Here is a 25,895-nt window from a genome sequence, read left to right as displayed (position 1 = left end):
TAGCTGTGTTGCAATATTAAAATTTATGACTTCAGCATGTTATTTGACTCTGTTAAAGAGAATCAAGTAAGTTTTGTTTCTGCAGTGATGCAGTGATTCGTATAATCGATATGGTTTGAGTGTTTCACTGATGCTAGAGGTGGACCTCTACAGTAAAGCCTCGGTTTGAAGAACGTGTTAATCCACTGCAAATATTGAAAGCTGATATCAGCTCAGCTGAGCAGTGTAATCCTCCTCAGTGAAGTCCTCCTCAAACAGAGATACTGCCGCTCACCGTCTTACTGAACTGAAGTGGAGTCCGAGAGGCGGATCATGTCCCCACGATTAGGTTCATTTTCATCCTGCACATCCAAGTGCAGCTGGATCCGCTGAGGCCGCCTCTTCAGGCCGGTGCAGTGATTGCATCTTCTCTGCGTCCGAAAACTCCACTTGGTCAGTGGAAATATGGCAAATGTGAGACTCACTCCAATATTATTGCCTCATTTGCAAATTGATGGTTAAATCATCTCCAGGTAGTGCCAACACAGCTGGACCTTTCACTCAGCTCACACTTTAACTTGTAATGGAGGAAAAACTTCGAATGTCGCAGATGAAATTATAGAGGATTTCATTATTATAATTCATCCTAATAAGCCATCCAAGCCAGACATGATGTTCTATGCCAGAGCTCTGAAAGGAGGACACCCAAAATGGTACAAAGTCATCATTTATCGTACTTATGACAGCTGAGCTTTTCATCTACCGACGGCTTAAAACATCTGCTCTGATCAGTCTGTTGTTGGTGTGTTGGCTTCAAATGGGGCAAAATTATGTGATGAAGATTGTGAAAGTCCAACACTTATTACTCAAGAGGACAAACATCTCGGCTTTTGCTAACACTGACTGAAAATCTCATAACTTTGTATTTACTTGATGGCACTGCACCACAAACAGCCTTAAAATGACCACAGCTCAGTCAGCAGCTGCTGCAGCATCACAACACAGCTATTGTCATAACTGTTTTTATTTACTGTGCTCTCTGTGATTCTCCTCCTTAATGTGCAGCATTTTTAATCAGTTCCCCAAGCATGGCGTTTATTTACAAGTGAGAACAGCAAATCCTTGATTTCTTCCTCAGACATGAGCGTTGCGCGTTTTTTTTAAGTATGTGTTATATAAATAAGCAAGAAAAAAAAAAATCAAAGCTTGGCGTTCCAGTAATCTGTCCAAAAAGCCATGCACGTCCAGGTTTTCTAGCAGTAGTTGGACTATTTTCCAGGGATGGAAAGAGCAGAACACCTCTGTCAGGTTTGCAGATGTGAGCGTTTGCAGGACCGTGACAGAGATATGGTTCAGAGTGTACATTTACCATTCCACTGCAGCTCCTCAGCATTTTTTCCAGTATTCTCTGCACACCTGTTTGGATAAAGGGCCATTAATCACCTTCAGTCAGCGGCACCTGTGTCACTCTGCCACGCTGACCAGCTTGATCAATCAGCTCTCTGGGAGGAACAAAAAAAAAGCCTCTAATGAACAACTGGCCAATAAAATGCCACTTTTTAATGTTGATGAATGACACTGTCCCCCAGCTGTAAGCCTACTGCACATATTTAGCTGTCCCAGTCTAACATAGCACATTAGATTGAATTAATTTTCCATCCATTGTTTAATTTCTGCCTTATTCCAGCCTTATTTTGTTATCATCAGAGCATTATTGACTTTTTCTGTATCAGATAATAGCCTTTGCAGACCATCAGTCACACTTAGGAATGTGAGACGGATTCAGTCCAAAAGGACAGAGGTGTGTGTTTCTGTGCATGTGTTTGTGCATGAACTTTGTATTTCTGACTTTGTTGTCAGCTTTCAGAAACAAACTTTTACTTCTTGACTAACTCAAGCTAATGTAACCTCCTGTTATTCTTAATATCTCATCTATATATTCAATCTAGGGTTTTGAGGTATGGGAGTCAGTCACAGCTGGTTATGATACAGACAGTTACACACAGTCATATTCGCAATTTAAGAGTCACCAAAGCGGAGAAACCAGGGTATCTGGAGAAAAACCGTGCTCACACAGAGAGTTCATGCAAACCGCTGAGTTCCAGTCAGCTTTGTGCGACTGCCCAGACTCTTCATCCACATTACGTCGTGATAGAAACGGGTTTGGGATGATGAGTGGAGGTATGAAGGTGTCTGGCCTTCAGTAGTCAGTAGGAAAAGTTACATTTCATTTTGAATAGTTTGACTTCACTGCAGTGGAGAATGTTTTACAAATATATTGCGCAAAAGTTGCTACTGTCAAAAAATGGAAATCAGAGTAAATTATTGGAATATAGTGTGATTTTATCAATTATTAGAACTTAGACACAAATTTAAACTGAAACAGAATAGTCTTTTTCTACCATTTCTGCAATGTTTTCGTTTTTCATTTTCATACCTGATCCTAAAGCTAAAGGCGACTGATGAAACAAAAAACAGCTCGCCAAAACCAACAATTTTCAGAAGCTCGGTTAGGTTTAGTAACTTTACGTTGAGTCTTCGGCGCCCTCGAATGGCTCCATTAGTTCTGATCAGAGTTGGGTTGTGAAAGGGTTAAAAAGGTCGGAAACAATTCTCTGTCATAACATCGTTCATTTTCATTGTACTGCAACAAACATAATGGAAGTGCAAAAGTGAGTATATTTCTATTTTTATTAGAATTTATACTTTCTGTGCTCGTGTTCTTTTGGCTGCACTAGAGTTTTAATTATGCTAATACATGCAGCTTTATGTAGCTATTAGTTTGCATTTAGAAATACTGGCGTAGGAGTGGTTTCGTTAAAAAAACATGTCTTATGTCAAGTGAAATGCAAATCTTGGAGAAAAGTAAGTCTTTTTACTAATTTGTACAGTCTGTACATATTTAAACAGTGATTATTTGAAACAGCATCTTGTCACACTCGGCGCCCTCTAGTGGATGGACTGATCATTATGGGAACAGAGGAGAGAGTGAGGCAGTGTTTTTATTTATCTTAAGTCTTTAGAGTGAGGATGGCCTGGTGGAAGGGTTAAAAGGACACTGGGGAAAAAATGTGAACAATTTTAAAATCTGTTTTTTTTTTTTCGTTTTTTTTTTTTAATTGAACATGATTGTTTCTTTTTTTAAGATCCCCATTTCAGCGTAGCACAGAATCAAATCTTGGCACACTGTCATTGTGTACATAGTCTCTTGAATAAAACCTCAATTTAACTCCAGTTTTCCTTCATTAGTCGTTGCTCTTCTTGCCAAATGTTCATAAAGAGAGCCCAAATCAGGACAGATACATCATCTTCCTAACATCGCCGCGTGTTGCGAACTAAACGACCCCGGCCGAACGCGGTCTGTGATCTGCATACTGCCTTCTGCGGGGCCGCGGTGTCAGAGACGTCTCCTCCTCTAATTGATGGCTAAAATGAGACTCGCTCTCGGGCCTCTGGTGTCGCTCCCTCAGGGCGACGGCGGGCCTCTCGCTTCCCCCCACACAGGGCACGGAGTGATTTCACACCTGCCATGTTTGAACCAGTTAAATGAACCCTGCAGCATTCAGCCTCCTTTTGTTTGTGCAGTTGTGAATGTGCAGTCAAACTGAGCAGCGCGGCGAGCAATTTGCCGAGCCTAAAATTATCTGTGAAATGGTTCATTTGGAGCAGAAACACAAACAGAAAAATTGTCTTGTTAATTTAAAATGCAGTTGCCTGATTCGAAAACCCAGCTTCATGCATTTCTTCAATCATGGTCGGTGCAACTAATGTTTTTCTCAGTTGTTTTTTTTTTTTGTTTCTTTTTTCACAAGTGATTGATAAATATTAATTATTTCTTTGTACATGTAATAAAATCCAAACATATTCAGGTTCAGAAGCCACAAATATTCATTGTTACGAAGAAGCGGTTTGTGGAAACAAGGAAATTAAACCCATTCTCACAGACATTTTGCAGGAAGTCGTTCTCCCCGTTGCTCATTTCTTCGTCAGTGATGAGAAAAAGAGGACGAGCCAAGTCAATTAAGGTGACTGTTCATATAATTCAATCTGTGTTGCAATGAGAGCGGCCTAATATTACCCATTCCCTTCTCACAGCTGAACTGGCTTTTCCTTTATTTAGCTCTATGAAGTGATTGCTCCGATGAAAAGAGATTTTAATAGGGTCGTTCTCACTGGGGGCCTTTTGAAAAGAGAACGGAGCAGAAGCACTTTCTACTTCCTGCACTCCACGCTAAACGGCTGGACAACAAGTGGAGTTATATAAAATCGGGGCTGTGCCTTTTTAGATTATTGGCATTAGGTGTGTGTGTCGGTGTGTGTTTCACAGCAAAGACATGAACGATTTGTATTAATCCGACAGCAGTTTGGCATGTTGGTCTCATATCCAGCTGAGCACAATTAAATCAACCGATCAGCTCTGGGCTGGCTGTTGTCAGATGTAAAGAATTTCCCCGTGGGATTAATAAAGTACTTTCTGTCTTCTATCTGTCTATTAATGTAAAACCTGAAGCAGCACAAGGTTAAACATGCACAGGAAGATGCGTTTATCACCTTTTAGGATCGCTGAACAAATTGATTATCTCCATCATCGTCATTATCATGCATGAAATTGGTTTAAAGAAAAAAAAAAAGACTCGGTGGAAATGCTGGCCTTAAGCTGCAGAGGAGATTGATGATCAGATATGAGATAAGTGTATAATAGCGTATTTTCTCTCTGGCAGTACAGCTATAGGACAGTAAAATGAGAACAGTCTTTCTTGTTAGCTTCATGCTGTGGGAACAAATCAAAGAATATTTAATGAAAAGCTTTCAATACAGCGACTGAGTCCAACCAGCCGCTTGTCATCAGGTGGTTGTTGCATATCAAGAAGAATAAAAAGGTAATCCTGCAAGAAATGTTCAAAATTATGACAAAAATGTTTTCTCATGTTTGCACAAACAGGACTTCAGAATATGAACATCTTCATATATTATTACCCGGGATTCACTCAACAAAATACAACTACTCACATTACTGTGCAGAGAATAGTATTTTAAGTGCTTTATGAAAATAAAGATAGATTAGATTGGAGTGTTTTCAAGTATATATTTTACTTATTGTAGGAATATCGTTTTCAGAATGAAATTCTATGTGTACTTAAGTAATATTTGCACCATGCTTTAAAAAGAAATATTTCAACATGACCTGAAGGCCTTCTATTGACAACAATGATTAAAAATTAATAAATATCTTGAGTTGTTGAAGTACAGCACTCTTATATTTATGTAGTTTAAGTACTGTAATGTCGGCGGTCCTTGTTTGTTACGGATAAACATCTGATCTGTATTTCCCTACGCTACACAGTGTGGAATACAGTCAGCTCTTGCAGCAAAACGTGTGCATGTACATGCACTGCAGACATGTCGAAACATATTGAAACTTACTGTGTCAGCTTTCAGATAGGGATGTGTAAAAGCCATTTTTTACAAATCATGTTGTTCAGTCATCAGCTCCTATTTTGCAATGTGAAGGGGCGACAGAAAATGAGGCGACGTGTGCATCAGACGCCATCTTTTGTGTTTGTGGCTGTCAGATGCAGCACCTAATCCCTGGGAGAGTGATGGCGTTAACGCAGACACCTGTTCCGCGGTGCTTCCTGGGGCGTTGGGATTTACGGGGGGTCGGGGATGCCTCAGAAATGACCGGGAAGCTATATTCTGATGGTGACTGCACGAGCCTTCTCTCTGGGTGCTGTTGCATCGAGGCTTCGTGTCCGAAGAAGTGACTCATCGTCCTGCATATGAAGCAGAGAGTCGCATGAGCCGAAGAGTCGGTGAATATATTTGAATAGTTGAGGGCGGCTGCATTTATTTGGATTTTTGCTCACTTACAGTGAAGCACACATCAGTGCTCCTACTGCAGGATGTGCATTCAAACAGAGTTTTGAAATTAACTTCAATAAACTTGAATAAATTAAAGATGAATTTATAGGTGAAGAGAACTAAGAAGCTTTCTAAGCCTTTATCTTCCCTTTTGTGTCTTCCTTCTACTTTTTTATTTCATCCGATGTGGAATTTCCATGAGAAACTCACACACACATAAATAGGAGGTCTGCACAGCCAGTGTTTGGGAGGTCCGTGGCCAGATGAAAGCATAATGTGTGGAGCTGACATACGACCGTTCTGCTCCAGGCCCTCAGCCTGCGCTTTCATTTGAATGCAGCAGCCTGAAATCAAGTGTAAAACTGTCAGGATTTGTCAGCGTTGTGCTTCCACACCACAGTTATTCAAGTGGACAAGGAGTCAGCGAGGAGCGCACAAGGCAGACACAAGCTGTGTGTGTGTGTGTGTGTGTGTGTGTGTGTGTGCGTGTGCTGAAGACAACAAGTCAGTCTTTATCATGTAAATTGTAGAATTGAAAAGGATGTGTAGAAAAGAAAACATGCTTTGAGGTTAGATTTCGGGTGCTTTGGGTAGTTCTGCGGTAGGTCATGAGTATATAAATGTAAATCATTGTGACGTGGCTGTGTGTGTGTGTGTGTGTGTGTGTGTTGGTGTGTGTGCACAGACAACAAATATAGGACATCTGAGGCCAGGGTTTCGGGGTGGAGATGGAGAATAATTGTCTTTATTTGAGTTGATTTTAGTGTCTGTTGAACGAATAACAATGCAGCCCTCTGCAGCAGTGCACACAGACACACACAGGGCTTCAGATGCACTGAGCATCTTTTTACAGCAACTAAAACACGAGACAGCCAATGTTTAAGGGGAATGCACACTCTGTGAGAGGGCTTTAATATTCAGAAGCATGCCTATCATGGAAATGGCCTCAAAATGTGTCGCTTTCTGCAACTTATTACAGAGATGAGAGCTGTAGGACGTACTCAAGGTTTGTTAGGGTTTACATTAACATAATGTAGTGATCCGGCAATGTAACAGCGCTACACTTAAATTAAGTTTTCTTTTTTATTATTATTTATTTTTGAAATGGGGTGGAACTAGCGTTAAAAGGATACCAATGAAATATATAGTGCAATACAAGGTAACCAGTAAGGCATTTCAGAGTGCTTTAAATTCTACATAAAAGGCCTGAAAGGGGGAGAAAAAAACACAAGACAATAAGTGAAAGTGCCGAAAAACCAGACTTATAAAAAAAAGTATAAGAAAGTTAAAAAAAAAAAGAAGAAAGAAACAGAAGTATGAAGAACAAGTTCAGTTACAATTTTTCCCATTTTCCCCAATGTCACAATCACTACGGTACATCGCTCCCAGAAAGCTTTAAAATGTGTTTTTTCCGCTGGAAGACTTGTAATTTAGCGTGACTCTGCAGCACGGAAACCATCTGTGCTCTACAGTGTCGATAAAGTAATCACCAGAAGATTACTCAGGGAAATTAGTGAGTGACAATAATCTCTCCCACCTGCTCATTAAAATAAAGTCTTAATCTCAAATAGTTTAAATTAACACAGGGAAAGGGAAACAAGCTGCACAGTGTGCATCAGCTACATGTTTCTAACTCATTTTTTTTGCAGTTATTTATATACTGATTTGCAGAGATTACGTAGCATTGACTTAAGTTTCTCATTCTAACTTTTTTGTTTTGATGCTAACTAAACATGAAATAAATGGACAGGCCGCTTTAAATAAAAGGGAAAAAAAGATTTTTCAGAGTTTTATCTATAATTTAAATAAATCACTACTATTTCAGCATTTGCCATCTTTTGACGGTTACAATGTTTGGCTGTATGAAAACCGTGCCCTGTTAAATGGAGTATAGCACATTTTAAAAACCTTTATTCGTTTCAAAGTGCTTTAGATCATTTAGATTATTTCAGCTAATCCCATTCAAGTTTGATACATGCAGAGGGTGAGAGGCTGGATTGGACCAGCACTGAATTAATACTGCCACGTCATCAGGTGGATAAATACGAGACCTGGGACGAGACCGTCTAAATTCGGCTCATATTCCTTTTTTCAGTGAATGAACAAATCCAATCCTTGGTAAATTCTGTGTCTGGGTGATCAGAAGAGTCGACACTCAAAGATCACAAAGCGACCTTGATATGAATCCTCTTTTAATTTCAATATCAACTTTGATTTGGTGGACATATAACTGAGTGCTCTATCACCTTGAACCACTGCCAACTTACTGATAATTACTCCATGAGTATTGTTGGGTGCATAATATAGATGGATTTGCAAAGGGCAAAGGTCACTGTTTCTTGTTGTGTTTTATAAGCAAACTAGAGCAAGACTTTTGTTGTAAGAGTGCTCGATGAAATCCAACATGGTTACATCAAAGATTCTTCTGAGACTTTGAGAGCTTTTAATCAAATATTTAATGAACTGGTGGTCATTGGCAGCAGTTTTGAACTAATATTGTAACATTACCTTTAGATAATTTAGATTTTTTTTGCATCTTAATGAAGTATTTTTCTTTGCTCTTATCTTCTCTCGAAACATCGTGCAAAATAACTCAGCCCCTGTGGAATGAGTTGAACGTCAGCTGGAGCGCCGTCTCTTGTACCAGATGGATGCATGCTGAGCGTTAATGCAGCATGCGTGTTAAAAAATAAGAGATTATTGTTATTCAGCACATATTGTGCATGTTCAATTAGCCAAAACAACGAAAATATGATGGAGCAGTCAACACTGAAATATATTCAGGAGGGAAATATAGAATTTCTCTTACAAGTGACAAGATTTATCAATAAGCAATTAAAGTCGCCCCTGGATCGCCTCTGCAGGGACCGAGCCGCCGGGTTTTCAGTGCGTAGGAACGCTTGGTGGTTAATAGTTGTTGATTCCAGTTGAAGCTCTGTATCAGTTGCTATGACTTTCGCTCCTTTATGCTCGTGCTGCTGCTGCACTTGATTCCACCGTCAGGAGCGCAGGACTCCGTTTGAGAGGCTGCTTATTTAAATGCTCGACCTGAAACCCGCTGATGATTAATCACGACGGCAAAATCAGTCTGCGATGCTTGAGCGACTCCGACGTCTTGATTTGAACTGCTCCACATTATCGGAAATGCAGGCCCGGAGTGCAGCAGTAATTAGGGACCGAGCCCGAGGGCGAGGTGGCCTCAACTGAGGCCACCTTGCCTGAGGGCAAGGCCTCTATTGTTCTTCGTTCGTTTTTTCTTATTATTAGGGACCGAGCCCGAGGGCGAGGTGGCCTCAACTGAGGCCACCTTGCCTGAGGGCAAGGCCTCTATTTATTATTATTATTATTATACTCCTGGCGTCTTTCAACGCAATTTTGACCCCCTAAACATGCACGAAAACTCACCAAATTTGGCAGGCAGATCCTGACTCGCGAAAAATTTTATAAAATAACAAAATTAACCCCATCTGCTCTCTAGCGCCACCTACAAACTAGCACCCACAAACTAGAGCAACCAAGAGACATAAAATCTGCACCCCTGTCAAGTAGGAAGGTCGTAGAGAAATAAAACCAATTGATGACACGTTCAACTCATTAAGATCTAAAAATCATCCATTGACACCCTTGACCTAAATTCAACAGGAAGTCCCCCAATTACATTTCAAAGTAAAAGCTTCACGCAGCTTTTGTACAACACCATTTATTGTAGAGATGTCAGAGTAGTGCGCTCTGATAGAGGAGAAGTGTCTCTACAAGAGGTGTAAACAACATTTTCAATAGTCACACGGTTTACATTTTATTAGCCCTTCAAAATAAAACTCACATTTTTGAAAAAAGGGTCGCTATGGCCAATAGGAATGTTGTAGAGAGATCAAACCAATTATTCACACATTTGTCTCGTCGAGGTCTACAAATCTCTCATTGACAAAAAAGACCTAAATCCAACAGGAAGTCCGCTATTTCCCTTTCAAAGTAAAAAATCACTCCTCATTTAAAAATTATCTGCTCCGAGACCGTTTGTCGTAGAGACATCAGAGTGGCGTGAAATAATAGAGGACAAGTTTCTCTTCCGATATTGTTAAAAACTTTTTCAAAAGTCTCACGGTGTGGATGCTGTTAACCCTTAAAGCTAAAAGTCTTAAAATCCACTTGAAATACTACAATGGTCGCTACGGCCCAAAGAAAAGCCGGAGAGAGATAAAACCAATGGTCATGCGTTAGTCTCACAGAGATCTAAAAATGACCAATTGACACCGAAAACCAAAATCCAACAGGAAGTCCGTTTTTTCCCTTTCAAAATAAAAGTCACATTTTTAATAAAGCGGTCGCTACTGCCTGTAGGAATGTCGTAGAGAGATCAAACCAATTGCTCATATGTTTGTCTTATCAAGATCTAAAAATTATCCATTGACATGCATCACCTAAATCCTACAGGAAGTCCGCTATTTCCCTTTCAAAGTAAAAATCACTCCTCATTTAAAAATTATCTCCTCCGAGACCGCTTGTCGTAGAGACATCAGAGTGGCGCTAAATAATAGAGGACAAGTTTCTCTTCCGACGATGTTCAAAACTTTTTCAAAAGTCTCAGGGTGTGGATTTTATTAACCCTTAAAGTTTGAAGTCTGAAAACACACTTCAAACACTACAGTGAACACTGCGACCCGCACGAATGTCGCAGAGAAATAAAATTAACATGGATGAATTCGTCTCATCGAGATCTACAATTTACCCAGAGATATACCCATACCTAAATCTAACCTCTTGACCTACTTAAGCCATATATGGGCATAGCAGCTGGCCCCACTGATCTGGAACCTGCTGTAAAACATTCTGCATGTTGTACCTGCTTTCCACAGTAGATGGCGCACCGTGACCACAAATCACACATGACTGAAGCAGCAGTTCCCCTGCAGCAGCAAGCCACTGAGGAAGCAACACTTGAAACACATTGGGAATGGTCCAAACAGCTGTCACCCTGCAGAAATATCACCTGATACACACCATACACCTGAAATCAGTCTTTAAGCAGGTGGATAAATAATGGATGGATGGATACTTGGATGCACAGACAGACAATGGGATGTATGGAATAACGCTACTCTGACACTCAAATGGATATATTGGTGTTCGGGAAAGCAAAGAACACATGAATATCAAAATAAAAGCCTCACACCCCTTCAAAATAAGTCACATGTTTGCAAAAAATGACATTTTTAACAAAGCATGTTCATAATTTCAGGTTCAACAGGTTTTTTTTTTTCTTTTCTTTTTTTTTTTACTTATCTTTGAATTTTCTTTTTGTTCTGATGGATTTATTTCTCAGTTTTATATCCCATTGTAGTTTTTATTCTGCTGTGCAGCACTTTGGAAACATCTGTTGGTTAAATGTGCTACAGAAATAAAGTGGATTGGATTGTATTGAATACTGATAGTGGACACATGTACTTCTCTACCGGAGTGATGGCTGAGTGGTAGAGCATCCGCCTCACAACCACAAGGTCTTGGGTTAGCGTCCCGGCCGGGTCATAACGAACACCTTAAAAATAGTACATACTGCCTTCTAACCAGTTGCTCAGCATGTATAGAATGGGGCAGTGTGTCGAACACACAGTGCGACCAGAGGTCTCACCCCCCCCCCACTGGAGCTTTCACTACTCACAGTAGCTGTGTGCCCTGGGGGTAAGAAACGGAGATAGGTCCCGCCTCATGCACTTGTGTATAGGGAGACTTTGAATTTCACTTTTTGATAAACTGGAGCACACATTACTACCAAAATAAAAGCCTCACGAACCTACAAAATAAAAGTCACATTTTTGCAAAAAATGACATTTTTAACAAAGCAGCTTCATAATTTTGGGTTAAACAGTGTTAGTGGAAGCTTGTACGACATTTCCAAATTATAAGGTCAAAATTCCTTCAAAATAAAAGCCCATTTACAACAGATAACGACATCGTCATGAAAATGGATGTTTATGGAGGAGCAAGATGGATATATTGGTGTTTGCTAAAGTGGAGCACACATGACTATCAAAATAAAAGCCTCACACCCCTTCAAAATAAAAGTCACATTTTTGCAAAAAATGATATTTTTTAACAAAGCAGCTTCAAAATTTCGGGTTACACATTGTTAGTGGAAGCATGTACTACATTTCCAAAATACAAGCCCAAAATTCCTTCAAAATAAAAGCTTATTTACAACAGAAAATGACATCAAGTCATGAAAATGGTTGTTTATGGAGGAGCAAGGTTCCCAGTGACCTAAACTTCAGTCATCAAGGTACAAGGACGACCTCAGTCAGGCCACCTTGCCAGAGGGCGAGGTCCCGTCCAATGCCGCTTGCGGCTTTAATTGATTGTAGTTATTTAAAGCCTCGTGATCGCTTCCTGAGTCAAATGAATGTTGGACGGAGAGTTTTTAAATGTTTCATGCCTGCAGTGTTAACTTGAGAAACAACAGTTGCTCGACTGCATTTGAAGGAGCACAGAAACAGGCGAATGATGGCCATTGTTGTGGAGTAATGCCAGGAAAGGAAATTACTTTGGAGTAGATTTAAAGGAGCGTGCAGGTGTTAACTCTGAATAGAAAAAGCTGCCGGGAAGGAGGAAGAGGGAAGAAAGGCGGAGATGTGGGATGCTCATGTTGGTAATACCCAGTCCTCTGCCATCCCTCTCTCTCTCTCTCTCTCCCCCCCCCCCCCCCTCTCTCTCTCACACATACTCATGCACACAGAAGAATACGCACTTGCTCTTCAGACACTCGCAGCTGCTTTTCTTTCGGCGCTGCTTTCCAATCCGGGCTGCTCTTTCTCCCCGCTGCCTCATAAAGGGCAGGGCGATCAACGGAGCATGACACTTTTAATTGAAGCGCATATGTGTCGTTCTTTTGCCGCGGCGCTTTGGATCACAGCCAAGATGTGTCATTGACCGAGGAAGGACTGCGTTTTCACCTCGGGCAGAGCTCCAGAGAGGAGGAGGAGGAGGAGGAGGAGGAGGAGAGAGATATACAGTGAAGAGACGGAATCTATCTGTGAAGAGGCACTTTGTTGGTTTTTCTTCAACTTCTCAGATGGGAGATCTGCTGGAAGCAGAGGCTTGAGTCAAGCGCAGAAGAGAGTGAAAAACAGAGGGATCACAAAGCACGTGGAGATGCTGCTAGGTAAGACTGTCACTCTTGAAGTATGAGAAAGAACCTTTTATTTACAGGAATCCAGGACCAGCTTCCAGAGGGGCTGAACGGACGAATGCACTTGTCTTGAGATTCAGTGCTTTTCAGCTTCCATCTGCTTTAAATGCTTAAGCGCTGTGTGTTTTTACAACAATGACTCCACATCCCGGCTCAAGGGCAGCCTCGGTCTCCTGCCTGCCATCTGCCCTCATTCAGGTCCTCTGCATCCAAAATGAGTCCCCGGCCTGTTTGTTTTTCTAATTGACCCCCTTTGATGAAGCCAAGTGTGGAGTTCAGACCAGCGCAGCTCAGTGGTTCCCAGATGTGTCGAGCCATTTTAAAGCCACACAAGAACAGTGCTGATATCACTGTGCAGATTGCTGGCAATTATGTCTTCGCCTCCCCAGGGAAATATGCCCAGATTAGCTCTCATAATTGGAGCCTGTTAAAGATAAAAGCAGTGTGGGGATTTTTCTTTTTTTTTTTTGGTCAATTGTGTGTTTATGCTCGTTTTAGTGGCAAAAAGCTTATTGCGTTTACGATTCTTAAATCTGAAGCAGCTCAATACTTCTATTCTTCTCAATACTACTAATCTTAAGTTGGTAGAACCTTATGAACTGTTTCCAGTTGCATGATTTGGCCTGGAGGGGGTCAGAGGGAAATGGTTGGAGGTTTAAATGGATGTAGGGGCAACGGCATTTTTTTTGCATTCAAATTATGATTTTGTGAATTTTTGTAGAAACTCTTCTGTTTTCTAAATTTACATACTCAAATAAATAATCAAATCTGCTAATCAAGCACTCACCGGTGAGTCACATTGAGCCAAATAATTACTTTTGCGAAAAAAAGAATCATGAGGGAAAGGAAAATGTGCATAATTTTCTTCCCATCGCTTTCCAAGAGCAGCTTTTCAAATTCTGTTTGTGCATGTGTTTTCCGTGTGGATGGAAATGCCGAGATTTGTCTGTATGCAGCAGCTTTCAATGCTTTCTTCTTTAAATGGGAGATTAGGGAGATCAAAGGGAAACGGTTGGGGAGAAGATATCTCTGTGGAGTTGTGCCTGGTGGCCATGCTGCATCTGTCCCCACCCCTCGTCAGGCGCTCCCCTCTTCCAGCAGGCGCAGTGACATCCAGCGTGTTCAAATCTCATCTCCGTGCACAGTAACAGGCAGGAAATGAGACAATGCGTTTTCTCAGCTCACAGGTTTATCTCTTTCTCCACATCCACTGTTTGAAGTGCATGAAAATACATAGATGTGTTTTTCTTCTTGCAGTGACTTGATGTTACTATGCTGATAGAACTTACATGATGCTTCACCTCAGGAGCCTAACACTGCATTAACACACGCTGGCGGCTCCATTTCCATGCGTCAGAACGTATGACGCACAGTCAGCTTTGCAATTCACAGTCACCTACAATGTGACACAGAAGCTGGTTTTGGTAATTAGGTGTTAAGAGGTGCACAAAACAATTGCACCTCAGTTGGCAGTTAACTCAGTCCGGGGCTGTGAAGTGTCTGAGATGTGCTCACCGCATTTGCTGCTGATGGATTTCAAGCTGCTGAACAGAACACTGCAACGACAAAGTTAAAGGGATGTTACAGGTGGATACATTTTAGCTTTTGGTGTAATTCAGTGACAGTTGAAGACATGGGAAACAAGAAATATCAAAATCTTTATATCTCACTAATCACCCCAGTTAAAATCATGTAATATTGTGTCAGAGGAAGGTAGTCCCACCATCACATTATAAGTTGCCCTCTCGACAGAAATGGGCAGAATTATAGAGTGGAATAGCTGCAGGGGAGAAAAGATTTCCCGCGGTGTTGAGTTCTGCACCAAGGGGCAATGAGTCTTTTACTGTGTGCCCTCTGATGTCCTGCCAAGGAGGCGTGCATGGGGTGAAAGGATCTGTCTCTTGAGCCGTGTTCTCTCAGAAACATCCTCGAGGATCTCCAGTTTATCTCCCAGAACAGAACCAGCCTTCCTGATCACTGTATTAAGTCTCTGTGGATTCACTTTGGGTATTTTTTTTTTTTTTTAAGCATGCAGCTGCATAAAATAGCATGCTGACAGTCAAATAGCATGATCCTGCCAACAGTGAAGGATTTGAGCCTCTTCAGTGGCAAGACAGCTTCATTTGTTTGGAACGTTTCAGCCACACGGCGCTTCTGAGCGCTTTGACTGAAAAACATGAACGCTGAAAAACGCAGAAAGATGGGACATGAAATGAGTTGAATCCAGTCGTATTTGAGGACTTTATATCTCATTGAGTTGCCACTCTATAAACTTTATAAAATAGAATATTACTCCCGATTCATGTGGTGCGCGCTTCTGTTTTTTTTATCCTTCTCGGATGCCGCCTGCAATTCAAGCATCCTTCAAGAGCTCCTGCAGACGACACAGCTGGGGCCTGCTCCCGGAGTCTGATGCACGCCGTGTGAAAATGAAGGCTGATGAAGTAGCACCTCGCGGCGCTCGAGCGCTGCTGGAAAGACAATGGCTTTCATTTCAGGTCACAAGTGCATCATCCAGTTGGGTGTTAGAAAGGCTGTCGCTGTTTACCCTAAAATGAAATTACATGTGTGTACATGCACGGTGGGTTCAGACTTAATGTGGATCTAACACAGGTTTTTTTTCTGACTTCTCAGCTTGTGAACCTCGTTAGTGCTGAAGAGCACCACACCTGGGATCTGTGACGCTACACATGCGTCTTGAACCTAATATGTTAATAATCTGTTATAATAGTTTGGTCACCATGATCATATTTATCAACATATATTAGAAGTATAAGCAACATCAGAGCAAGTGATTTGACAAATTTGAATTCATGAAAGCGAGTCACATTATGTATTTATGGCGAATCAATCTCAATCAATCAGGAAACAAATGTTTCCTGACGACCTGTGATATTAGCTATGAGACTTTAATATGTCTTTTTTGTGTGGGTGGAAATATTTCAAGCAAGTCTTCATTTCCTTATGTTATATAAAAGTTTTCCAGTGTGATTGTGGGGGCAGGAGTTCATGAGTCAGTTCCACTGGGATCATTAATTTTCCTGTTGGGACACATATTTTCTATCCAGCAGCGTTAATGACTCATTATTCCAATCGAAGTGTAATGTGTATGAAAGAATACGGCTTTCACTGCAATTCTGCAGATTATCTCAGAGAGAAAAAAAAAATCATTAATCTACTGTACTCACTTGCTAGTTTGTGTCAGAGAAAGTATTTTGTTTTTATTCATGCCCAAAAGCTTGTGAAAAACTTTATCAAGGATAAGCAGCTGGTTTTACAGCAGTTTTAATTTTACTTCACATCTAATTGATAGGTTTTTTGAAACTGTTGGAAAGGGTTGATTCAGAATTAATAAAATTTCCCCACCAGATTCGAACTACAGTGAACTGTAAGAGACAATCTCTCCAATCCAGAGAAATAAGGTTTAATAAGTCCTGAACTGTGGTGTCTGTCAGTTGTGTAGTTTGCTGGCTCATATGATGAGATTTTTTTGAGGATCATTCAAGAGAATTGGATGTTTGTGAACACACGTCATAAAAATCTGCGCTCTGTTAACCAAATTCACCCACAAAAGGTAAAATAATAAAATAAATTTGTTCAAGGGTTCGGTCTGAGCCAGACTTTAATATTCAGAGCATCTCTATTTAGAATCCCCAAATAAATCAAGGATGCTCAATTCAGAAGTAAATATTATATCATCTAATCAGCCATACTGTTGCCTTTCTTTGTATTCTAGTGTTAAACTTGCAACATGTCTGTTTTGTGTCACTTCATTTCATAACGGAGTATCTTGAACGTGGAGCATAGAGATGTTTGCATTTCAATGTGAAATATTTTTGTTATCTCTGTGAACTCATTTCCATGCAGACTGACAGGATGGATGTGGCGGGGTGTCTCATTCTGTTCATGTTTCTGACAAATTTTAGGGCTGATGCAGTAAATGCCTGAAACCCTGAAACACACACACACACACACACACACCAATGAGTGACAGCTGCAATCAGTCGTCAGTGTGTGTTGACAGTTTGAGTTTGATTAGCCTGACTCGTAATGACTGCGGGAGTTCATGCACACACATACATGCACGCACACACACTTCTGAGAAGATTCCATTGTTTCCTTTCCCCACTCAGAAACCTCGCGCCTTATCCTAATTAAAAGATACATTTTAGGCATGAAATTAAACACGCTCCCTCGTGGGGACATCAGATAGACGTCCTCTCTTCTTTATGACTTTGTTAGAAGATGGAATGTTATTTTTACAGCTTCACACTCATACATTTTCCTTCCCTTATGGTTAATCATCATCAATTCGAGCTTCCTGAGTGCTGCTTATAAGAGCCAGTTTTTCAAAGCGCGCATGGCTTTTGTCTTTTGCAAAGCTACATAATCCATTGTAGCATCGGGAATGTGGCGACGACTCGCTCTTACGCCGAATGCTTTCGGGTTGTCGATCTCGGCACATTCTCAGTTGATCCCATCAATAAAATCTGACGTGTACTTTTTTCTCCACGCAGTCAAAAGGATGTGTTGATGTCTCATTTTTGACTGGATGTCAAATGAATTACACATTCATTTCCTGCTTTCTATCAAATTAGACTCCTTGAACATTGAGCAGCTTCGGGTGACTCACATCCTGCATTAAAATGAGGGCAAAAATTTTCCAGATGTGTCCTGGAAATGGAGACGTATGCCAAGACCAACTACATTAAATCATTTCGGTGGTTTGGTCTCATGATTTGCTGTCATAGTCTGGGATTTGCCAGGAATGCATGCATCCTCTAGATATGTGAGCGGAGATGAGCTGCGATGTGAGGGGTGAGCTGGGCGCACGCAGACGGCTTCTTCCACTGCATTGCACGCTGTGTGTCCTGCGGAGAGACGCCTGTCTTTTAAATGGAATCTGCTGTCTTGAAGGAGGAAAACAAAAAGTTTACATCAAGCTAGGTCAATCCATGTGAAAAAGATGCTTACTACAAATTTTACTCGAAGCAACTCCTCAATGTAAATATGTTCTCACAACTGTAGACAGTGTCGATGTGTCTCACACACCGTTACATTGATCCATTCACACATAGTCACTCTCACACTCACACACACACACCCGTACACCAGTGACGGCTTGGGTGTCAGCGTCTTGCCCAAGGACAGTTCAACACATGGGAATCAAACCACCTCTATGAGAACAGAAGACAACCCACTCTACCAGCTGAGCAAATCTCTATGAATTTAACTAATTTTAACTATTAAACATGTATTTTGTTAGATTATCTCTTGATCTGTTGAATATTAAGTTTTTTTCTACATCACTTCCACTTGCTGGAGAACAGTGTCTTCTTTCTCGTGACTTATCCTGCACGGATTTACTAACTCTGCATCAAATCGAGTCAAGGGTATTTACTCAATAAATAAATGAATTTGGGCTCAAATATAATTCCGACTTGTTTTTAATGAAACAAATAGTCTCTTCACATGAAACTGGTGAAAAATGTGTCATGAACCGTAAAACCCACCGACTTTAGCTCAAGGGAAAACGAGCATCCAAACATGCTATTTTATTTTCTGGTTCAGGACTCAGTCATATTCTCACCACCCCGGGGGGAAAAAGAAACACACAGCAGTGTTTCCTGAGGCTTGATCCATGCAGATATTTTCGCTAGAGAAATATTACAACAGGCCAAAGTGATTAATCTGGTCGTTCACCACAGTTGACTCCTGGACGCCAGACCTGCCTCACCTATTACCTTGACCTCTCTCACCTGCTCACTTTGTTCCTTCCTGCGCTGCTGACAATCCATCCGTCACTCTAAATGTCAGTCCTCTGGCCCATGATGCCCCGTAATGGATTTCCAACAGAGCAGAAAGCCATTAATGTGTCACCACATGTGTGAAGCAATGAAAAATAGTGTCTCCTCACAACCTGACAAGTATGCCAGTGCAGAAGTAATGTAGTCCAGAGACAACTGTACACTGCCCCTGCATAATCTCGGGCTCATTTTTCACTCCCATCAGTTCGATTGACGAGTAACTGGGATGTTTCTTTACTTTTCTGTGCAGTTTGTTAGTGCTTAAATATCTGTCACGTAATCAAAATCATTTTTTTATAGCTCACATTGGTAGCCTCTCTGAGTAACTGTTTGATTGCTCTTATCTGTTTCAGTGTTAAATGTCCACTTCCACCTAGTGTACCTGGTTTTTCTCAAGACTCCATTTATCTGATTTCTCAGGATGACAGTAGAAATGCTGCGAAGCTACAATCCAAAGCAACTACTTCAACGACTCCACTGAGGGAAATTAGACTAAATTAAATTAGTTTTCGTTGGAATTAAATCTTTTTTTGTGGAAAACACATAAAATAAACCACATTCATTCTGACGATATGCATAATTTAAGAATATATATATTTTAAATTATGTGATGACTTTAAAAAAAACTAGTCACTGGTCCCAGAGATCCTCACGTGAGTTATGCATTCGTAAAAATGTAAAATACCAAAGAAAGACTTCTCCAGCATTCTTTTTTAGCACATGCGACGTATGTGTGACAAATGCAATCTTTTATCTTCTTCTCTTCCCTGAAATCGTTGCATATTGGGCCCAAAGATCAGAGGATATCTGTACGTACTTCTTATCTTTTTTTCACTTGCATCCAAATTGTTAGATTCTCTGTTTGCGTTCAGTCCAGAAGGAGGAAGTATTTACTGAAGGCTAAACGGAGAAGACAGTTTAGTGTTTTGAAACCAAGTGAAAACTTTTTCCTACTTGTCCTGAGTGACGGACTCCTCGGCACGCTGTCGCTGCCTCACTTTACATGTCCTTCAAACGCCGGTTGTGATTGCTTTGCTCTGCTTCTGTGAAAATGCTGCTCTGTTACATGATTGCCAGAAAAGGTGCGATAAGTATTGTGAAACTCCTCCTCGAGTGTGAAACAAGCATTTCTCCCCCCTGCTGGATGGATAGCGTACCTGACCATCTGCTGGCTTTCACTTTTCCAGAAAATTAATCTCTCTCCAGGGTGGTGACAACGGATTGATGTTAATTGTTACAGAAACCTCGCGGCATTTTCTGTCTCGTATGCGGTATGCACATGAACGCGCACACACACACGTCTTCGAGCCGCACGTTCTGTCAGCGAAATGCATTCTCGTTTCGGTGTTTTCGCCGAAACGCTGACACGAGTGAAGATACCGTGCAGTCCCAATCCAACAGCGTGCGTCGAAAATGCAAAGCCTGCTGTTATTTTTTTCAGCTGCCAGGAGACGAGACATTGGCCAAAAAGTATTGACTGCAAAATGAAGTGCTTTTCCATTAGAATTCATGTAATACTATACTTTGATGTGTGCACGATTAGGCCAGCGGCAGTGGGGAGTGTATGAAATGAGCTTTAAGTACTTTTGAAGCTTTTTGTTTCCATTCCAAACCCTTTTCCTTTAGATGGGAGCCAAAATGAACTAATAGTGCTAATAGTTTACATACTGTTACTGATGTGTTCCTCTGAAGAAACTTTGCTTTCTTTAACTGGAAAACACTATTTATTCCTTCTGCTTCTCATTCTTGTGCACGGTTATGTGTTTCTCTTTACATGAATCACCTTCATAGATTGGTGTGTAAATCTCCCGGCAATAACTACCTGGGTTTAAAACCGAGACTGTCTCATTTCCATGTTTCTCTTGTTAATTCCAAACAACAATGGGACAGGTTCTGTAGAACTGAACCATTTAAATCTGCAAAATTATCACGTATCCCATCTTTTCTTTTGTGTTTTAATCAACAGGTAATCAGCGAAGCGAGTACTGCTTACCTATTGTTCCTCTCATTTCACCCTCGTCGCCAGCTGAGCTGCTGAATAGAGGAAAAAATCGAATGAAGGACAAAGACCCGAAAGTTGAATCATTCTAATGATTCTTCTCGCAGCGTCCATTACAACATTCATTTATTTTAGCAGACCAGATTGTTGGTGATCTTTAAATATTTCAGTCCTTTTATTGTCAAAGCCAGTTAGTTTAGCGTGCAGAAAAGGACATTTTCTTCCTTCAGTTAAGCGATTTCTAACAAACTCTTCAAATCCTGACACTCAGTTTGGACGTCAGCTTGCAGTGAGACGTATATTGTTACATGTGTGAGTCTATATTTGTGCACAGTGTGTTTCTTCCCATTCAGATTGCACAAATCTGAGTTTAAGGAATGATGAATAAGGTAAAAGTGCTGGTTGGACAACAACTGTCTGGATACTTGGTACTGAGCTCAGTTCTGCAGCTTTTGCATGACGCGAGTTTAGAGTCAAATGTGTGGTTTCCATGCAGGCTGTAGTTAGTTGCGGTCACAAAGCTATTACTGAGTGAGGGCGGGGGTAATGGCCCTGTGAGCTAACTTTGCCTTATTTAATGCTATTATGTTTATTTTAGGTTTAGCCAAGTTTGTTTTGGACTCGCTCATAAAGCATTAAAAGTGCTATGCTTGAAATTCCCGAGTTTATCCTCTTTAATGTAGCTGTGATTAACACCTTTGAAAGTGTGATTGTCATCTCTGAAGCTGCTGATGTCTGATCCTTCACTCACTCCAGCAGGCAGACAGCCATATTTACTGCGGCTCAGAGAGGAGCATCGAGACAGAAAAGCTGCTAATTACAAAGTTCATGAGGCGGATAAAGCTGTGTGCAGACTTTAAATATCAATAAGAGTGCGCTACACTCTGATTGGACTCTTATCTTAATTCAAGCAGATGGTGGAAGTTTATTTTAAGTGTGTTTGATGCAGACGTGCAGAAGGCGATGTAAAGGGCAGAGAGGCCATAAAGGAAACTAAACATAACAAACATCGCTCTCTCTCTCTCTCTCTGAGCTGCGCCGATAGTGCAATCATGATCATTTCCCGGCGGATCAGTTCCATCTCACACGACTTGTTTATCCTTTGTGGTCACGTTTCGAAAACTTGTCCGGATTAAAACTGTACTTTGTGTGCATTAAATTGTATTTCATGTTTATGTTCGTGAACATAAATCAGGCCTGTACACCTTTAAATGTTGTTTTTGAGAGACATAATAAATGCAACATGCAGTTCCTGTTTTTGATTCAACTCAATGATGCGTGATGTGAACCAATCACGATCATTGCTGTCTGCCTCAAATTAAATCCCGTTACGTGAACAGCTTCGCAAAAAGCAGGCAGTTTTCTCACGTCTGTTTAGCTTATAAAGCACATCGGTACGAAGAGCCATCATCAGATATAAAACAGTGTAATCAGTGGCTATTGTTCCTGACATATCCAGAGAATAAATTAAGTCATCCACACTGAAACAAACCAAAATAGATTGATCCCGTTTAATCTGTGATTTAGCACTGAAAGAAACTACAAATACTCACAGCTGTAATTGAGTATATGAATGTATATCTAGTTTTGTTTCATAGCATCTGCAATTTATGTTCTAAATTTGCATACGATTATAATCATGAGTTGCTGCTGATTACACTTATGATTTGAATTACTTTTATCTGCATTTTTATACCACTTCTATTCATTTATTTAGGAGAGAGAATTCCTGCTTTATATCTACAGTTACAGCATGTCTTCAAAAAAGGGCTAAAGTGTTGATAGATGTGTGTATCGTTTGTCTCAGAAAAGTCTCTTTGAATGCAGATTTTATTTATTTTTTTTTTTACAAGTAAAAGAGAAGCAGTTGGCAAAATTTGGTTTTAAGTTTCCTTGATTATTTTTTAACTGTAGTCTTTTTTTTTTTTTAACAATTGGTTCCCACTCTAGCACTGTAACAGTTGCTGTATTTGAGTATGAAATGCTTTTTTTCCGCTCCTGTTTCCATCCCTGAAAACAGTTGATGGGTGATGAAATTTACAGTACATGGAAAAAAAACAGAAGAACACAGATTCACATCCTGTTTGTTCACTGATGTGCTTTGTTCCCGCAGCGTGGAAGGAAAAAAAACCATCTGAACATTATGAATTTGGATTGACTATATTGTTGCTACGGCCATTTTCTTGAGTGGATATTACAATCTGGTGTGTCCCCGGCAGTATACTGTGTGTTTTTCTCTCTCTCTCTTCTTCTTTGACCAGAGGACACAAGTCCTGGGTTTCACCTTGAACAAATTCAATAAAAGTTTATGGACCCCGGGGTGAAAATGTGCCCACAGCGCTGCGGCTGAAAGTAGGACGGATTACCGCGGGGAGCCTGGTCGGGGCTGGATGGTGCCCTGCAGGTAGAAATTCTCATGAAGCCGGTGGCTCCGGCAGCTGCAGCGGTACGAGTTTAAATAGACGTTGACAGCCAGCAGGAGAATTTGCCTGTTGGCTGCCAGTTGTGGCCTAAATGTACTTTGTCACAATAAAGATGATTTATTTAAAGACCACACAGAGCAAGGCGGGGGCAGTATTTCAAGCCATCATGGAAATTAGGCCTTCACTCCTTTTTTTTTTTTTTTTTGTTTCCAGTGGAGAGAGCTTAGCGGAGCTGTCAATGGCAGTTTTAATGGATGCTAATTCATCCTCCAGAGCTCATCATAAATGCCTCGCTCTCTGCCTGTTGTGTAAGCAATGAATGGCATCATTACTGCGAGAGCGCGCTGCACTAACCACTTCTGTTTTATGAGTCAGAAAAGCTGCCTGCTCCATGCTGTTATGCAGTGGAACATACTGTATACCATTTCACTTTTATTATTTGACCATGTGTTTCGCAGGTTTAAAGTCAAACCTGCCATTTACCTCCACATTCCTCAGCGCCCGATGCGTCTCATTTGATCAAACCATGTGCTAACAGTGAGCGCCGCTGTGCAAATAGAAAGAAAGCTGCGACTTAAGGATGGAGTAGGAGGGATTTTTTGGTCTGTAACACATAGAGTGCACAGTGCAGGAGTGACTAAAACACCTGACTAAAGCACATTATTATTATTATTATTATTATTATTATTATTATTACAACATTTAACAGAACATGTTTATGTCAGCTGATTCAATGGATCATTAAAGTAAAACTCAGATTTATGAGGTGCTGAGGTCCAGTAGCAACATCAGATTTTTTAAAAACACCTTTCCAGATTCTTGTGTTTTACAAAAACAGAAAAATGTAAATTACAGACCTTATCAGGCCCACAAAACACTTAATTTGGCTGCTTTGTTAATCATCAATGTGAAGTAATTACTACTTGGTTTGTTTTGAGTTTTGGGGCAAAAATTGTGTTTCTCTTATCTGTTTCCAAATCCTTTTAAAGGTGTCCTAATAAGAAAATCACAATAATTAGAGATTACTTTGATAGTCAAGAAATAAATGTGTATCCATATTAGAGCTGGAAAAACTCTGAGGCCAAATTTAGCATTATCATATAAACATCTCTCAATCAGAAACAAAAGAAGATAATGGTAATATAAAGACAATGACGATAATGATGCCGACTCTGCTGTATCATTTACAGTAATGTGAAAAAATCCCCCCGAGGAGCAAAGTATCTGCAGTATCTTTTTTTTTAATCCATTTTCCACAGTTCATTTGGTTCTGCTGCAGATTTATCCGACGCCAAAGTGTTTCTGATCCGTTATAGACTGAATCTCCCTGAATCAGTCTGCAAGGAGGCATTCATCACCGAACGCATTTCTGTGGCAGCTGAGTATTTCTGAAACTGTCTGTTGTTTTGTTTCTTTTTTTTTTTTTTTACTTTAAATGCAGCGAAATTAAGAAACGTCCTTATTTCAGCTGTTAATGTCACAGAGCATTACCGCCACACTGAGGACCCTCATCGGTGGGGGGGGGGGGGGTCATTGGATATCAGGAAAGAAAGCGTGCCTCCACGCCGCCATGTTGGTTCAGGGTGAAAACAGAGAGCCTGGCTCAGACAGATAATCCCGGAAAATGCGTTCACCATGAAAAGAGCCAAAGCAGCCTTCCCTGTGATGCCTTCGCCATGATTTGCCGCCATGAAAGCCTCTCACCCCCCCTTTTTTTTTCCACCCTTGGTGAAAAGATGCTATTTCCTCCCCTCTGTGGTTGCTGAGATGTTGAGTCACCCAGAGACTAATCTTGGAAATAATAGAGATTAGGCTTTTCCTCATTTTTTTTTCCCTTTTTTTTTTTTCTTACGATGCTGTAATTTCTCCAGCTCATAATCTTTTATCCCTTCTCAATGCGGGAAGGTTGACTGCAGTGACCTACACCCCCATCCTTCCCCATAGAAAAAGAACATGAATGGAGATTAGTGAGGAGGAACTGGCTCTTTTTAAAATGTGGATTTACATTTATAGTAGCAAAGGGAAAAAAAAAAACAGAGAAGAATCAAAAGTCACTCTGATGTCAAAGCTTTGAATCTCTTCACATGCAGCTCAGTGTCATTTGTTTGCTTTTCTAAAAGACACCAAGAGCGAACAGTCAGACGTACCGGCACATAATTACTTGCAATTTATGATAATGATAAAGACTCTCCAGTTTAGATGCAATAAAAGCACAATTTTTAACATTTCTTGGTATCATTTTAGGTTTTGTATGCTTTAAAGATTATAAATAGTTGTTTTTTTTCTGATTTCTTTGTTCATTCCCAAATGAAGAAACATTCAGGTCACTCAGAGTAAATAAAGATTCCATGAAATATGAACATTTTTAGAAGATGGATTTGAATTTCTTGGTATGATAACGGAGGGAGGTCGTATCTCCCTAAAGTCGGGCGATGTGTGGCCCCTCCACAAAAATGAGCTTGACGTCGCTCAACGAGTCGTTTCAAAAAGGAAAAGGGTCAGCGTTGCATTGGAGTTGCTGTCCTCGTGTTGCTTGTGAGGCTTTCAGAAAAGGCTAAGCTGAGTCCCCTCAGTGCGCCGCCTTTTTCATTTTAGGCCCCTGCTACAATAATTGAGTTCATTAGTTTGAGGTCGCGGAGTTA

At 40.7% G+C, this 25,895-nt stretch overlaps 1 protein-coding gene across 1 annotated transcript in view; it reads left to right on the top strand.

Moving 5' to 3' along the window:
• LOC115393236 (zinc finger protein 385B-like) overlaps positions 1–25,895 on the top strand; it is a 75,047-nt gene that overhangs the window by 33,633 nt on the left and 15,519 nt on the right. The gene's annotated exons all lie outside the window — the stretch shown is intronic.

Source organism: Salarias fasciatus, chromosome 8 (assembly GCF_902148845.1).
Source record: "Salarias fasciatus chromosome 8, fSalaFa1.1, whole genome shotgun sequence".
NCBI lineage: Eukaryota > Metazoa > Chordata > Actinopteri > Blenniiformes > Blenniidae > Salarias > Salarias fasciatus.
The sequence above is the reverse complement of the archived record's forward strand: the minus strand, read 5'-3'. Positions and strand labels throughout refer to the sequence as shown.